The sequence below is a fragment of the Candoia aspera genome, chromosome 2, assembly GCF_035149785.1.
Source record: "Candoia aspera isolate rCanAsp1 chromosome 2, rCanAsp1.hap2, whole genome shotgun sequence".
Lineage (NCBI taxonomy): Eukaryota > Metazoa > Chordata > Lepidosauria > Squamata > Boidae > Candoia > Candoia aspera.
The window spans coordinates 36,079,423-36,094,396 of record NC_086154.1 but is presented as its reverse complement, the minus strand read 5'-3'; the positions used below and the strand labels follow the sequence as shown (position 1 = coordinate 36,094,396).

Here is a 14,974-nt window from a genome sequence, read left to right as displayed (position 1 = left end):
AACATACCTAATATGCCTTTCTCCTCCTCTTTTCCCCACAACAGCAACCCTGTGAGGTGAGGTGAGCTGAGAGTGAGTGACTGGCCCAAGGTCACCCAGCCGGCTTTCACGCCTAAGGCGGGACTAGAACTCACAGGACTCCTGGTTTCTAGCCGAGCACCTTAACTACTAGAACAAACTGGCTCTCTCAAAAATTTTCCCACTAAAGACATGGTAGGGCTTTATTTTGAAAATAAAGAGGCTGGAAAGATTTACCCTTAGCCCTCCCTACACATGGTAGCTCTATCTGTCCAGAAAGTGCCAACCGAAAAGGAAAGGGGCATTCACTGGATAATGCTAAGGCATACTTTGCATGTTGTACAGGTTGTCACAGTATATGTTAGCATCAGGGACTGATTTTAAACATACATCTCTATCCATTTCCCCACTCTGCCAGTGTGTGTGTGTGTGTAATGTATTGCGAGAATGTCATATACAAGCTATCTCCAAGGAAACTCAATTTTTCATGACAAATATGTTCTTTTATCAGATCTCAGCTCAAAGTAGTATAGAACTGGGCTATACAGAGACACCAAATTTATCTACATATCAATAGTATGTAGCATGCTGTTCCAGAGGCTCTTAGATGAAATGGATTATGCTGATCCTTTCTAGTCTGGGTTCAAAAGATGACCCTGAGGAATGATCTACACCGGGAGAGAGAGGACGACTGCAATTCTGTTGACACAGATGTTTGATGTTTTATGATACCATCCATCACAGTATCTTGTTGAAGAGCTTGGGGATGTTGGGGGTTTGGAGGCATCTTCTCCTCATACTTCTCTCAGCATGAAGAGAAAGTATTGTCTGGAAATTTCTGCTCATATCACTAGAACTGTCTTGTCTTCCATTTTATTTATCATCTAAGTGAAATCACACATAAAGAACATTTGCAGGTTTAGAGCTAATTATCAGCAATATGCTGATACTCAACTATATTTCTCCTTTCCTACAAGCTCAGAGTTGGACATCTCCAGAGCCTCTGTGTATCTCCAGGAGACAACGGACTGGAAACAGCTGAAACTGAATTCAGACAAGATATAATTCAGTCAGTTCTGAGGACTGAAGTTCAGAATGTAGGGGCACTCCCCCTTTAAAGTTTTTAGTCTGGGGTTCCTGCTGGATCCAGCACTCATACTGGACAGTGATGTTATATCTGTGGCAAGAAAGACCTTTTAATGTCAAATGATAAAGCTGATGTGTCTCTATCTGGAAGAAAGACACTTGGTTTTGATTACTCATTTGCTGATCTGACAACTCATTTAACAACTTCCCTGAAAGACTTATCTAGAACTTATTTTTATTTTATTTATTGTATTTCTTCACCGCCCATCTCATGCAAACTTAAAAGCTTCTATGTTATTTGTGACCTTGAGCTGAACTAATAAAACCAGCATCCTAATATGTGTTGGCAAAGGGTTATGACAACATTTTCTTTTAAAGAGGTTCTGACAATAAGGCACTTTGTTTCAGACTACCTGCTTGTCTGTTGCTTTTATCACTTGTTTCCATTTTAAATTCCATAGCCTTATTTAAGATCAGCAGGGAGGTAGAGCTGGGTTACAAAACTTCATTCTTCTTAAAATTCCATTGCCCCCTTGCCCAATTTCTTAATTTTATATAACTGTGGCACAGCTACTTTTCACCCCACTGTATAGCCTGTGGAAAATAGAGTATTAAGTAGTACACTTGATACATTGGTGATCATTAATTGTTTAATAAATATCTATTTCTAGGCTTCCATACAGTGCATTCCCTGTATTCCCTATTTAGACTTTTCATGATAGCTACTACACAGCTGATTTTCCTGTGCCGCAAATAATTGCTCATTAGAGTTTCCTGGACATTTAAGGAGGCTCAAAAACCACTTGGGTTTATTCCTAGTATTATGAAGATATGGTGTAGTTCCATCTTCTCCCTTGAGAAGACTGGAAGCTTCCATTTCAGTCTTATATGAGTTATAGTTTAGTATTAAATCCATACTGATTTATAATAATTATTGTCTGTTGAAACAAACCATGTTGATAACCATTAACTGAATTCAAACAGAAAGCTAAGCCATAATAAAGTATGTTGATTTAGCATTGTACATGAGCCAGGCTTCTATAGTTTGTTCAGTAAACCAACTGTAAATCAAACCATTTTATACATCATGTGTATGATGTATATACCTAGCTAACTGTAGCATATTCAACAAGCATATTGTAAGCCGCCTAGAGTTACGTACAGCTATATAAATCAAATACTGTAAATAAAGCATGATTAAACAAATCAAGACTTAACATGGTAGCCAAATCTAGCAAAAGTCTACACCAGAAATAGAGAACCTGAAGCCTTCAAAGCCTGCCGAATTACAACAACCAGGAGCTCCAGATGCTGGAAAGGATGTTCAGAAACCTCTGAAGAGCCACAGGTTCTCCATCAGTGGTCACTTTCAGTACAAGGCAATTTTCTACATTCCTAACTTCCAGAGATTAATTTAACACACAACTAGCAATTATGTGCAACACAACAACTCAAGGCAGGATATACCATCTTGGTGTGTTTAGTAATATCAAATAGTTAATTATTTCATTACTATTGTATTTCTTTTCTATTATGTACTGGGGATATTAATTGCATCTTCTGCTTCAAGCAAACAGGTATTTTGAGCAATGTCTTAGCCTTTAATAAGAAATCAACAGGAAGCTTAAAAAATACACATTGGGAAGTGAGATTTTCTTTAAAAAGGTCCAATTATTGTAGTCCAGATAACTAAATATTTAGATTATTAGTTACCAAGACCTTAAGAATTAGCCAGCTGAAAGCACCCATCTTTTGACCATTTAAGACCATTCACAGCCAAATCTGAAACACGTATATAATACATCCTTCAACTTATGTATCAAATATGTTTTAAAACTTGGTAGAAGCAAGAGCCAGCATGCACTCAAATTGCCAGTTTGGTCTAGTAGTTAAGGCAACAGGCTAGAAACCAGGAGACTGAGAGTCCTAGTCTCGCCTTAGGCATGAAAGCCGGCTGGGTGACCTTGGGCCAGTCACTCTCTCAGCCCAACTCACCTCACAGGGTTGTTGTGGAGAAAATAGGAGGAGGAAGGAGTATTAGGTATGTTCACTGCCTTGAGTTATTTATAAAAATAAAGGTGGGATAGAAAATAAATAAAATAAATATATATATATATATATCAAAAACATTTTTAATGGCAATGGAATATTTTCAGAAAAGAAAATCTGCAGTTTCTCTCTTTTAGAAAAGAATCTTTAATATTCACAATTGTATTTGAGATATTAAAAACAGTTCCTTTTTGACATGGGAATATGTTAGAGGACAGTACACATATGCAGCCTAAGACAAAAAGAAATGACTGATGAGCTCCTGGTTGAATTCCCACTTTATCCCTAAACTCATTTGACAGTAGTAGAGAAACTGCTATAATTGAGTCTCACATCTTATAACAAAAATAAACTACTCTGCCTTAAAAGCAAGACCTATCTTGAAGGGATATTCTAAAGATTGTTTATATTGGGGTAGATTTAGACATCGTGCTATGTTGTATTGTATGTGTGTGTGTTGTCTTAATATGTTGTAAAAGCTCAAATATTTTAATTCATAAACTATGATTTTATGGCATAGTAGCATTTTATATTAATCCAGTCATTTTCATTTATAAAATATGATTTGTGGCTTAATGAATTGCATGAACTTAGCAAATCATAGTTAAACACACACACACACAGATATATTCAGTCCAAGAGGACCACCCTGTAATTCCATCTGACATGTGCCTCAGAGTTCAACCTTTGGCTAAAATGATACACTCTGAACCATAACAGTGGATGGGTATCCAAAGAGGGGAGCAAATGATGCCAGGCACGTTGCGACTTCATCATGCAAATGATGCAAATTATGTAATGTACATCAATTGTGAACAGAGGAGCACAAAATCAGAGTATAGTAAAATCATTAATAAAAATATCAGTATAGACCCACAATATCAATAAGGACCAAAACAGTAAACACACACAAATACATATGAATGCAAAATTCAATCCCTCTTCAGGCCTCAAAGGCCTTCTGGAAGGCCATCAATAAGGGCAGCTGACCTGCCCTTGAGAGGGAGGCTATTCCAGGACATTGGGGTCACAATTGAGAAACAGCATCTGCAGGTCCCCCGAGAGACTCTCAAGAGGTTTTGCCTGGGCTCAGTCACTTCTACCAGAGAAACTGACCTGCTAAGGTGAAGGCACAGAGGGCTGTTGAAATCAAACCAGCCCTTCAAATTGTACCTGGAACCCTTGTTGTTTATTCGTTTAGTCGCTTCCGACTCTTCATGACTTCATGGACCAGCCCACGCCAGAGCTTCCTGTCAGTCAACACCCCCAGCTCCCCCAGGGACGAGTCCATCACCTCTAGAATATCATCCATCCACCTTGCCCTTGGTCGGCCCCTCTTCCTTTTGCCCTCCACTCTCCCTAGCATCAGCATCTCCTCCAGGGTGTCCTGTCTTCTCATTATGTGGCCAAAGTATTTCAGTTTTGCCTTTAATATCATTCCCTCAAGTGAGCAGTCTGGCTTTATTTCCTGGAGGATGGACTGGTTTGATCTTCTTGCAGTCCAAGGCACTCTCAGAAGTTTCCTCCAACACCACAGTTCAAAAGCATCGATCTTCCTTCTCTCAGCCTTCCTTATGGTCCAGCTCTCGTAGCCATATGTTCCTACGGGAAACACCATTGCTTTAACGATGCGGGCCTTTGTTGTCAGTGTGATGTCTCTGCTCTTAACTGTTTTATTGAGATTTGTCATTGCTCTTCTCCCAAGGATTAAGCGTCTTCTGATTTCCTGACTGCAGTCAGCATCTGCAGTAATCTTCGCACCTAGAAATACAAAGTCTTTCACTGCTTCTACATTTTCTCCCTCTATTTGCCAGTTATCAATCAAGCTGGTTGTCATAATCTTGGTTTTTTTGAGGTTTAGCTGCAAGCCAGCTTTTGCACTTTCTTCTTTCACCTTCATCATAAGGCTCCTCAGTTTCTCTTCACTTTCAGCCATCAAAGTGGTATCATCTGCATATCTGAGATTGTTAATGTTTCTTCCAGAGATTTTAACTCCAGCCTTGGATTCCTCAAGCCCAGCATGTCACATGATGTGTTCTGCATACAAGTTGAATAGGTAGGGTGAGAGTATACAGCCCTGCCGTACTCCTTTCCCAATCTTAAACCAGTCCGTTGTTCCGTGGTCTGTTCTTACTGTTGCTACTTGGTCGTTATACAGATTCTTCAGGAGGCAGACAAGATGACTTGGTATCCCCATACCACTAAGAACTTGCCACAATTTGTTATGGTCCACACAGTCAAAGGCTTTAGAATAGTCAATAAAACAGAAATAGATGTTTTTCTGAAACTCCCTGGCTTTTTCCATTATCCATCGGATATTGGCAATTTGGTCCCTAGTTCCTCTGCCTTTTCTAAACCCAGCTTGTACATCTGGCAATTCTCGCTCCATGAATTGCTGAAGTCTACCTTGCAGGATCTTGAGCATTACCTTACTGGCATGTGAAATGAGTGCCACTGTTCGATAGTTTGAACATTCTTTAGTGTTTCCCTTTTTTGGTATGGGGATATAAGTTGATTTTTTCCAACCTGGAACCCTACTGGCAACCAATATAGCAACTACTCTATTTCCCTTAATAAAATGAGAACACTAAAGCCCCAAGAGGTAACCTATTGTTCTCTTTAATCATGGTTTCTGAGAAAGCCACAATGGCTGTTTTCACACAACCTGCTTGCTAAACCAAAACCAAACAAAAGTCAGAAGTCTTAGAGGAAAAGGGCACAATTCCTGCTAGCCCATGGGCAACCCTAGGTTTTGTGTTGCATGTCTCCAAAAGTGGATGGGGAGAGGCCCTATTTTGGAGCTGAATTCAAGAATTTGGAGTGAAATGGGTTCCATAAGTGTGTACAAGTCTTAAGACACTCATTTTTGCCCTTTAAAGTCTTCTAAAAATGCAAAAACAGGACTCAATTTTTGAGCCCATTCACTCTGTGGGCTTCAAAATAAATACTGAAGATATTAGAAGATTGCACCAAGTACAGCTTGGGGACCACATGCAATGTGTGATTGGCTGTTCTGCAAATTGTTGGTTACTATAAGCACTGTGAGCATTGTAATCTTCAAAAGAAACATCTTCATGAATAACCTTGCTCATTAAACCAGACTTCTTACCTGGGATTAGAAGCTACTAACTACAAAATTAATTTTGTAAAAGGAATCCAGAGAGGGACCAGGAAATTACAGAGTAGCTAATGTAATACCTGCTTGGAAAAAAGAGTAGCTAACATACCTGCTTGGAAAAGCAACAATTTACAGAGCAAGAGCCATGCTGAAGAGAAATCTCTAAGACTTCTGCCTGGGGCAATTACTTAAATTACTTTGAGGTTCTGTTCATACAATATAAGCCCTGGTTCTTTCAAACACAGTTTAGTGAATAAGCCACAAAAGACTCAGTTCACATAAAATTAAATCATAGTTAGCAAATCATACTAGCTTGGCTTACACAACACAATCACATTTTAGACAAGCATGTTGCACACACCCAGAAAACCAAATGAATTGAACTGAATAAACAGTAGTTAACCACAAGAGGCAACTCAGGCAAACACAGTTTGAAAGTATTCATTGCTAAAAAAAAATTAAGCAACCCAACTAAGGCCTCTTACTTGGTTTTTGCAAAGGCAGGAAGCAGAGGCTGTACACATCTGGGTGAGGATAAGTAAAGAAGAGGCCGAGTTTGCAGGTGACACTACATTTTGATTGCCTAAGTATCATAATAAGGCAGGTGGCAATAAACTAGTACCCAAGGTTTTATGCAAGATGGTGTAAGGGAACCAATTACTTTAGGTTGAACAACCACAACTTTTGTCCTTACTCACACATTGTGCAAAGCTGTAAAGTGGTCTGTCATTATTAATTTACTACCATGTGTAAACTTAATTCTTGTGTTTTGTTGCATAGCTTAGCATGTCATGTAAATTCAGCCAATTTTGGTTTATTCAATAAAATGTAATTACAGAAATGATGGCTTAATGAAAGAAACTGGACACAGACATTATAAACAATCATAGGAACTGAGTTGTGGCAGAAAGCACAATGAAATAGAATCCACCTCAGTATGCAGCATAACAACAAAGCAGTTAATTCCACAGTATAGGGCAGGAAAGGGACTGACATTTTAACTGCTTGTGCTTTCGAATCTTTAAATAAACACACTAAGAGCCATAAAAACATGACTCTTTTTAATGGCTTTTATCCATAGAGGCTTCTACATATGCAAACAACGCAGGATAGAGGTACGCTCAAGATTTCCACAGCAGGGTTTGCTGTCGCTTGTGTGACTGTATCTTGGCTTGGTTTATCTTTTCTCTCTCTCCAGGAAATGCAGGCTGGTAGGTTTATACATTACAACCCAGTCACATAATTAACCACAAAGTTAAACCTCTGGGCTAAGTTGAAGCATCTATTAAATGCAAGCTTCCCCACGCCCTTTTTACTCTAACTTAAGCCAATTTGGGTCAGCTTTCTTCCGCTCTTCTTGAAACAAACGCGGTCAAAACTTAGGAACTCCTGTCTCTCCCCAGAAGTCAAAAGTTTCCTCCTGCCCAAACCCAGCCGGGCTAGACGAAGCCGCTCCCGCGCAAGACGGCAGCTGGGACCGAAGTGCTCTCGGCCAGCATTTTCACGAAACAAGAATCGTTTGAAGGGCAAAGCAGCGGGTGCTGAGCCCCCTGAGAGTTTTAAGACGCTTGGGGTGCCCCCGAGGCTTACTCTGCTTCTTTCGCCAAGCACCAGCTACATACGCACAACCCTCACTCGCATCCCCTCAACCATCCGCACCCTTATAACGGTTCGCGGCATCGGCGGCCAGGCAGTTTTTAACTGGCTGAGGAGACCTTCTCCCTCTCACGGACTACGCCTTTTAAACGAGGTTTGTTTCTCCTTGCAGCGCCCAAACCCTGTTTTCTTCAGGTGACAAGGGCTGCAAACTTTGGGGTGGGGAGGAGAGTGGCGGGAGATAAGCAGCGTCCTTTGAACTGTTGCTGCTTCTTCCACCGCCGCCAAAGCCGCGGCCCCTTCGAAATAAACAGCAGGAGGGGGTCCTGATGAGGCAGGAGGAAAGCGCTTCCGAGGGCTACAGCGTTTGAAGAAGCTTGCAAAGCAAGTATGCCGGGGGGCTAAGTTTAGCTGCTTCTGGGCTGTCATCGCCACCACCCTCTTTTGCCTTTACCTGATTGCATTGGGGGCTCGGCTCGCCCTGGAGCTGGAGCGAGAAAAGGGTTATTAGCCGCTTGGTAATCCCATGTCCCTGAATTTGCCGAATTCCGTTAGGGATGCAGGCTCAGCAGCTCCGGCTCAAATCTCAGCCGGGAGAGAGCTCAACAGCACAGCCACATGGTTACTGCGCTTCTCAAGCTCGGTGCAGCTGATTATATACTCCCGACCGGTTTCATGGGCAATGTAGTTCCCACCGAACGAATTATACCGCCCTCTGCCAGCTGATGGAGTCTCCGAGGAGGACTACTGCTCCCAGCATGCTCCGGCTGGAAGGACGGGCTGCTTCAGAGGTTCGACAAACAGGGCAATATTTCTCTGTCAAATCAAAAGGAATGTTCTGCAAGCGGACGGTGGAAGCTAAAGTTCTCCCTTCACGGCCATTGGTTGAGCCCTTTTTTCGCCTTTCTCTTCCATCTGCCACTAACCAATTATTCGGTCCAGAAACACCCCACCGCCCGGTTCCGCTGAAGAAGGAGGGGAGGAAATTCTTGGGTTTTCATTCAGTTCCTTAAAACAATTTTGTGGGGAGTGTTTCTTTCCACCGCCACTTAAACCAGACGTTTTGAAACTTGTCAACTCTTTGCTGAACTTCCTGGAACAAGCCAAGAATTTCGACTATCTGTGACATCATGAAAGACTGTGATAATAGCATTACAGAATTCAGTAATGTAGATGTATAATGTTTTTTTGATTATGTGCCATCAAGTCGGTGTTGATTCTTGTCGACCACATCGATAGATTTTCCCCATGGCAATCTGCCCCTGACCTGGTCCTTCAGATCTTTCAACAGTACATCCATCGCCTCTGTAACTGAGTGCATCCACGTTGCTGCTGGTCCTCCTCTTTTCATTTTCCTTCCACCTTTCCCAGCATTACTGACTTCTTCAGAGAGCAGGGTCTCTGCATATCGTGTTCACAGTTTGATAATTTGAGGTGGCCATTTGTGCCTCAAGTAAGAACTCTGGGTTGATTTGTTCAAAGATCCATTTGTTTGTTTTCCTGGCTAGCCATGGAATTCTCAAGAATACTCTCCAACACCAAAGTTCAAAAGCATCAATCAACTCTTTCTATCCTTTCTATTATTCCAGGATTTCATAGTGAACACATAAGCAGAATTCTGCTGACCCATACACTTATTTACATGGCAGTGGGTGCAAAACCTATCAGTGGAAGAATTTGTACCTTTTCCAGACCACACCAACCTGGTCATTCTGAGGGTAGTTCTCATGTTTTACAGAAGGTTATTTTCTTTATCCGAAGTGGATGAATTACCAGAATACCACCAGATCACCTCTAACAGAATACCTCCTCCTGATCCCTAGAGTTCCCACCCTGTATATGTTCTATGGAGAGCCAGTTTGGTGTAGTGGTGAAGGCATCAGGCTAGAAACTGGGAGACCGTGAGTTCTGGTCCTGCCTTAAGCACCAAGCCAGCTGGGTGACCCTGGGCCAGTCACTTTCTCTCAGCCCTAGAAAGCAGGCAATGGCAAACTACTTCTGAAAAACCTTGCCATGAAAACTTGAGGGACTTGTCCAGCCAGTCTCCAAGAATCGGACATGATTCAACAGATTTCTTTTAAAAAGTTCTGTATTTGTTACAAACAGCCCCCAGTTACATACTAGAAGAAGAGATTATCGAAGTGAGTATTTGTAGCTCAGGGTTGAGCGGGACTACACCGAAGAGATTATGTGACAGGAACTAAATCCAGCACCTTTGGCTCATCCCCAGCTGTATCCTCAGGCATGACCAATAAGGACAGAAAGGTCACGTGGTTTGCACCTCAAGATCAAAGGTGACCTTACACTTACAGGAGATATTTGCTACTTTTATATAAAAGTATTCAGGTTGTTTTACTTTCTTTGGACCTAATTTTGTTTTTACATATCACTGTGTTTTATTTTTTTATTATTGGTAAGGACTTCAAAACTAGATGTAGCTCAGGCCTTCCAAGATCTCTGAGGGACTGGCTCCAAGTCTATTACAAGACCACGTCTACTAAAAGTGTTCTACCCTGTGGAACACTCTTCCCCCAGAGGTGAGGCAGGCCCCCACTCTCCCGGCCTTCCAGAAAGGGGTGAAGACCTGGTTCTGCTACCTCGCGTGGGCCGGGAGGAGGGGTAATCAATCCTGGGGGTGGTTAGCACCCTGAAGATGCTCCCATGAATAAAGAACTTTTTAACATCTCTTTCTTGGGATTGTATATTTTTATTTAAGAATATTGTTTTTATTATATTTTAATCCCTATTTATTCTAGTTTTATTGTAACTGCCCAGAGTCACTCTTTGAATGAGATAGGAGGTGACTTTGAAATATAAATAAATGAATAAGTAAATAAAAGTAAAACAAGACCTAATAATGAAATTCAAAACAGTATTTACTACACTTTCTTCTTCTAAACTGATGTGTTGATTTCTTGAAAATATTCATAGCTTGCACAAGCTTCTCCAAGCATCCTATGGCAGATTATAATCCAAAATCAAGTAAAAATATATAATTTTAAAGAACACAAAAAAGGCATTAAAAGAACAAACAAAAAAAAACTTGATGAAGCTGTGGTCACTTACATCCTGAATGTGAGAGTAAAAAGCCAGATCTTCATCTGCTCCTGAAAGTCAGATAGTGCCAGTGCCAACCTGGTTTCCAAGGGAAGACATCTCAAAACTGGGGTGCCCCAACAGAAAAGACCCTTCGCTGCTACCCCACATAATGTAATCTCCCAGCTGTGGGACACTGAGGAGCTTAACCTTACAGATCCTAATAGTGAAGCAGGCAATTCTTCAGTATCTGGGTCCTAAACAATTAACACCCTTAAAACTCATTACTAAAACTTCGAAGTCTGGCCGTTAATATATAGGAGCTAGAGTACTTTCTTTAGGGCTGGTATTTTGTGATCTCTAAAGCGTATAAGAACAGCCTCACTGCTATATTCTTACTAGCTAATGTAAGAGACTGTGAAGAGTTTGGGAAAGTACCAGGAGGAATGTTAGACATTATCAACGTGTGGAAGAGAGTTTGTTAGTAGCTTATCTCATAAATGGCAGCTCAGTTCAGGCTGCAAAACAGCAGGGAAAAAGTGATTCAGTGTTGAAAGAGCTTCAAAGAACTCACAAATAAATGAAGGATGGAGGTTCCTATCAGTTGCCAAGATTCAGTACAGTACTTCACCCTTCATCTTCTTGCATTAAAATTCCATATCAAAACCAGTATGTTTCTTGCTTCCTGTGGTTAAGACTTGACAGCTGCAGCTCCTGACTTATCTTCAAGGGCAGATGCACACTTTTCTCCCCCAAATGGAATGTCACCAGGGCATGGGCTTCTGTAGCTAAGCCATCCCTGTCCATCAAGGATTGTAGCTGCCAGACCTAGCACACTTTGAGACACCTTCTATGCAATCCCTTTCTGCTTTCTGCATAAGTATATAGATTCAAGTAGGAACCTCTGAGTCTCATACCATGAAATATTCTTTGTTGTGTTTCTATGCCACTGGCCTCAGAAGACAGTTCCTGGGTGTTTACATCATAAAACATAAACAGATAGTAAAAACAAGGAAAACACAAAACTACCATAAAACAGTCGGTACTTTCTAGGTTTAATTTCCCTTTGACTTCATTCTTTATGATATTCCCCCCTCACATTTCATACTTTTGATTAAACCTGTGTCATTTTAAAAAGCTACAAGATTTGTCTTTCCACTGCAGCAGACTTACATGGCTATCCCTCTTGATTAGGAATATCAGTTGCTAGAGGGAACAGCAGGAGAGCTTTATAACCTGAGAAATTTACTTGTAGCTTTCCAGAGAGATCTGATTGCAAACAAGATGCTGGCTAGATGGACCCTGCTTTGTTACACTAAGGCTTTCATTTTATCATTTAATGGCATTTTTCCTACTGAAAACCACAGAACTGGTTGTTCTGTGTATTTCACATAAGGCAACAACATTATCAGTCCAGTCATTATTACAAAATATAAATGAAATTTAACACAACCTGATCCCCAAAGCAGGCATGGCTTCCTAATTAAATTTGAATTCATTGTTTTTGTTTAATCTGTTTGGTTTACTAAGAATGTCACAACACTGGAGGGTCCCAGACAGATAAAAGGAATCCATGCTTATGAAAGTTAGTATGTATTCCCAACCCACTGGAAATTTCCGAGAGGAAATTAACTTTGTTAATAAGTTTCTAATTTCTAAAGACAAGAAAACATTTCTAAGTACTCATTAAAAGAGGCCACTTTTAAAAGGTGCCCGGAAGAAATAGAAGTGACTCGCTGGTCCCTGTCTTGGGTATAGACTGGGGGCTGTTAGCAGACTAGTTATCTGCGGTGGGACCTGTGACTCAACCTGGTCTGTGTTTGTTGAGGATCAGAAAGTGGTGGTGGGGTGTGTGTGTATGGATGATCTACATGTAGCAGAGTAGCAGCCCTTAGGCTGCCAAATGCCTGAAGGCAGGATCAGTCTAGGGGATTGATGGGGTATGTTGTGGGGAATGAGCATGGCTGATTGGAAGGTTGCAGTGAGGGCTGAGTGTGGTTACAGGATAATTTGGCCTGGGAGAGTGGGGATGATGTGGGGTGGATTTGGAGGAAGGGGAAAGGAAGAAAGGGAAAGAGGAGAGGAGAAGAGTATCATCAAGGTGGTGATCCACAGGTCACCACATACAGTATGGTGGGAATCTGAGAGTGGGCCATGCACAGGAATGGCAGGGCCTCTAGTCGAGTGTGATCCCACCTTCAAGACCTTGATGCCTAGTCATTGGGTTCTTGGTGGCCCTGGGCTCTGACTGCTATTATTGAACACCAGATTGGCATGTAATAAAACTGTCACCATCTATGATTTTTTTGTGGGTAAGCAGCCAACCTGTGTATATAAATAAGATCTATCTGGGCTTGAAGGGGGTCAGAGATGTACCCACTGAGGTTTTGAATTTTGTTATGGAGTCAGGCAGCCTCATATACCTTAAATAAATGAATAAATATTTTGTTTTACTGGACAAAATAAATATGCCATTTTAATTATGATGGTAATTTTATATACTTGGCTACCAATATTAATGACACTTTCTTTGGTTTTTAGAGCTAATCCTGCCTTTCTATTATCTTTGATCACCACAACTGTTTTGTTAATCATATTCCATCTCTATTTTAGGAATTGTAATGAAACATAGCTAATTGGTTTTTAAACAATTTATTTGGTATTAAGCACCACTGAATTTAATGAGACAAGCAGAACAAGTAACTTGGTATCCTCCATTAAATTTTGGACTATTACTCCTGTAGTCCTTGTCATTTGTCAAATAGCTGAGCTAATGGGTATTAAAATGCATAATTTCTTCAGGATACCAAGATGCCTTCCCTTGATGATGACTTTCATGTAAGGTAATGTAATTTCTTCAGGATACCAAGATGCCTTCCCTTGATGATGACTTTCATGTAAGGTAATCAAGGTCAGTGCAAACTGTTTTCAATAGCTGAGTTCAGTCTGAAGCCTAACTTGGATTAAGTAAGCAGACTATGTACATATGTATAAAATATGTGCAATTATATAAGTTTCCATCATTTTGTTCAACAAGTAGTGCATGCAAAGTTTGAACCAAAATCCCACCATCATGTCAGAATGCCATGGATGAAGCAAATGGCCAGAGCTAAGTTATTTGCCCATTCCTTTACTGTGGTCATCCAATTATCAAATGAGAGAATTCTGGGAGATGAAGTCCACACATCTTCAAGTTGCCAGTGTTGAGAAACACTGTCCTATACAGTGATACAAGAAATATGTTAAGTTTTGTGTATCTGAAGCTACTTACTCCAAATATTAAATATTTATTTATTTATTTATTTATTATCCCACCGTTATTATTTTTACTAGTTTTTTAAAATTAAAAATCTGTGTATATCAATTTTCTTTAGTTAATAAGGAAGACATCTTATTAAGTTAAATTTTAATGTGTAGCCAAGTTTGATCCACACTTAGATGAGGATCCCTATTCGCATGGTGATTATTTTCAGAGCCCTTCATCATTGCTTAATTATAATTTTTAAAAATGCAAATGTAAATCACAATCCTATCATGATGCAAGGCAGAATTATGCTTTGATTTCAAGACATTTTCCCGGGCACAGCTTCCCAACACCTCTACACAGTGAGCTGTCTATAATGCACACAGCCAGAAAATTGCATTTCATCATGGTATCTTAGAAAGATTTATTTAGTAAAATGAGAGTTGTTTTTCTCCTCTCTTCAGATTTTTCCCCAATGAAAGAGTTGTAAGTGTGAGAACAGTGAATTATGAAATTTTAGAGAGATGTCCTAGTTGTTCTCATAAAACTGCTGTTTCGATAAGCTAGGTATTTGATAGGTCATAAATGTGTATTTTTGACCTATCGAATACCTAGCTTATCGAAACAGCAGTTTTATGAGAACAACTAGGACATCTCTCCCCTGGACTTGTTTTTTTTTTATTTTTATTTTTATATTTTTTATCCCGCCTCTATTATTTTTATAAATTACCTCGTCTTTTGTCTAGGCAGGTTGACATACATTTCAAACAAAACCATCCAGAATCATTGGGAGTCACATACAAATTTGATAAATAAATAAATAAAAC

At 40.3% G+C, this 14,974-nt stretch overlaps 1 protein-coding gene across 1 annotated transcript in view; it reads right to left on the bottom strand.

Moving 5' to 3' along the window:
• The window catches only part of ITPR1 (inositol 1,4,5-trisphosphate receptor type 1), a 246,737-nt gene extending 238,257 nt beyond the window's left edge, over positions 1 to 8,480 (bottom strand). Inside the window, exon 1 of the mRNA XM_063291609.1 lies at positions 8,322 to 8,480. The gene's annotated coding sequence lies outside the window, so the exon portion shown is untranslated. The remainder of the gene's footprint in view (positions 1 to 8,321) is intronic.
• Between the last annotated feature and the right edge of the window lie 6,494 nt (positions 8,481 to 14,974).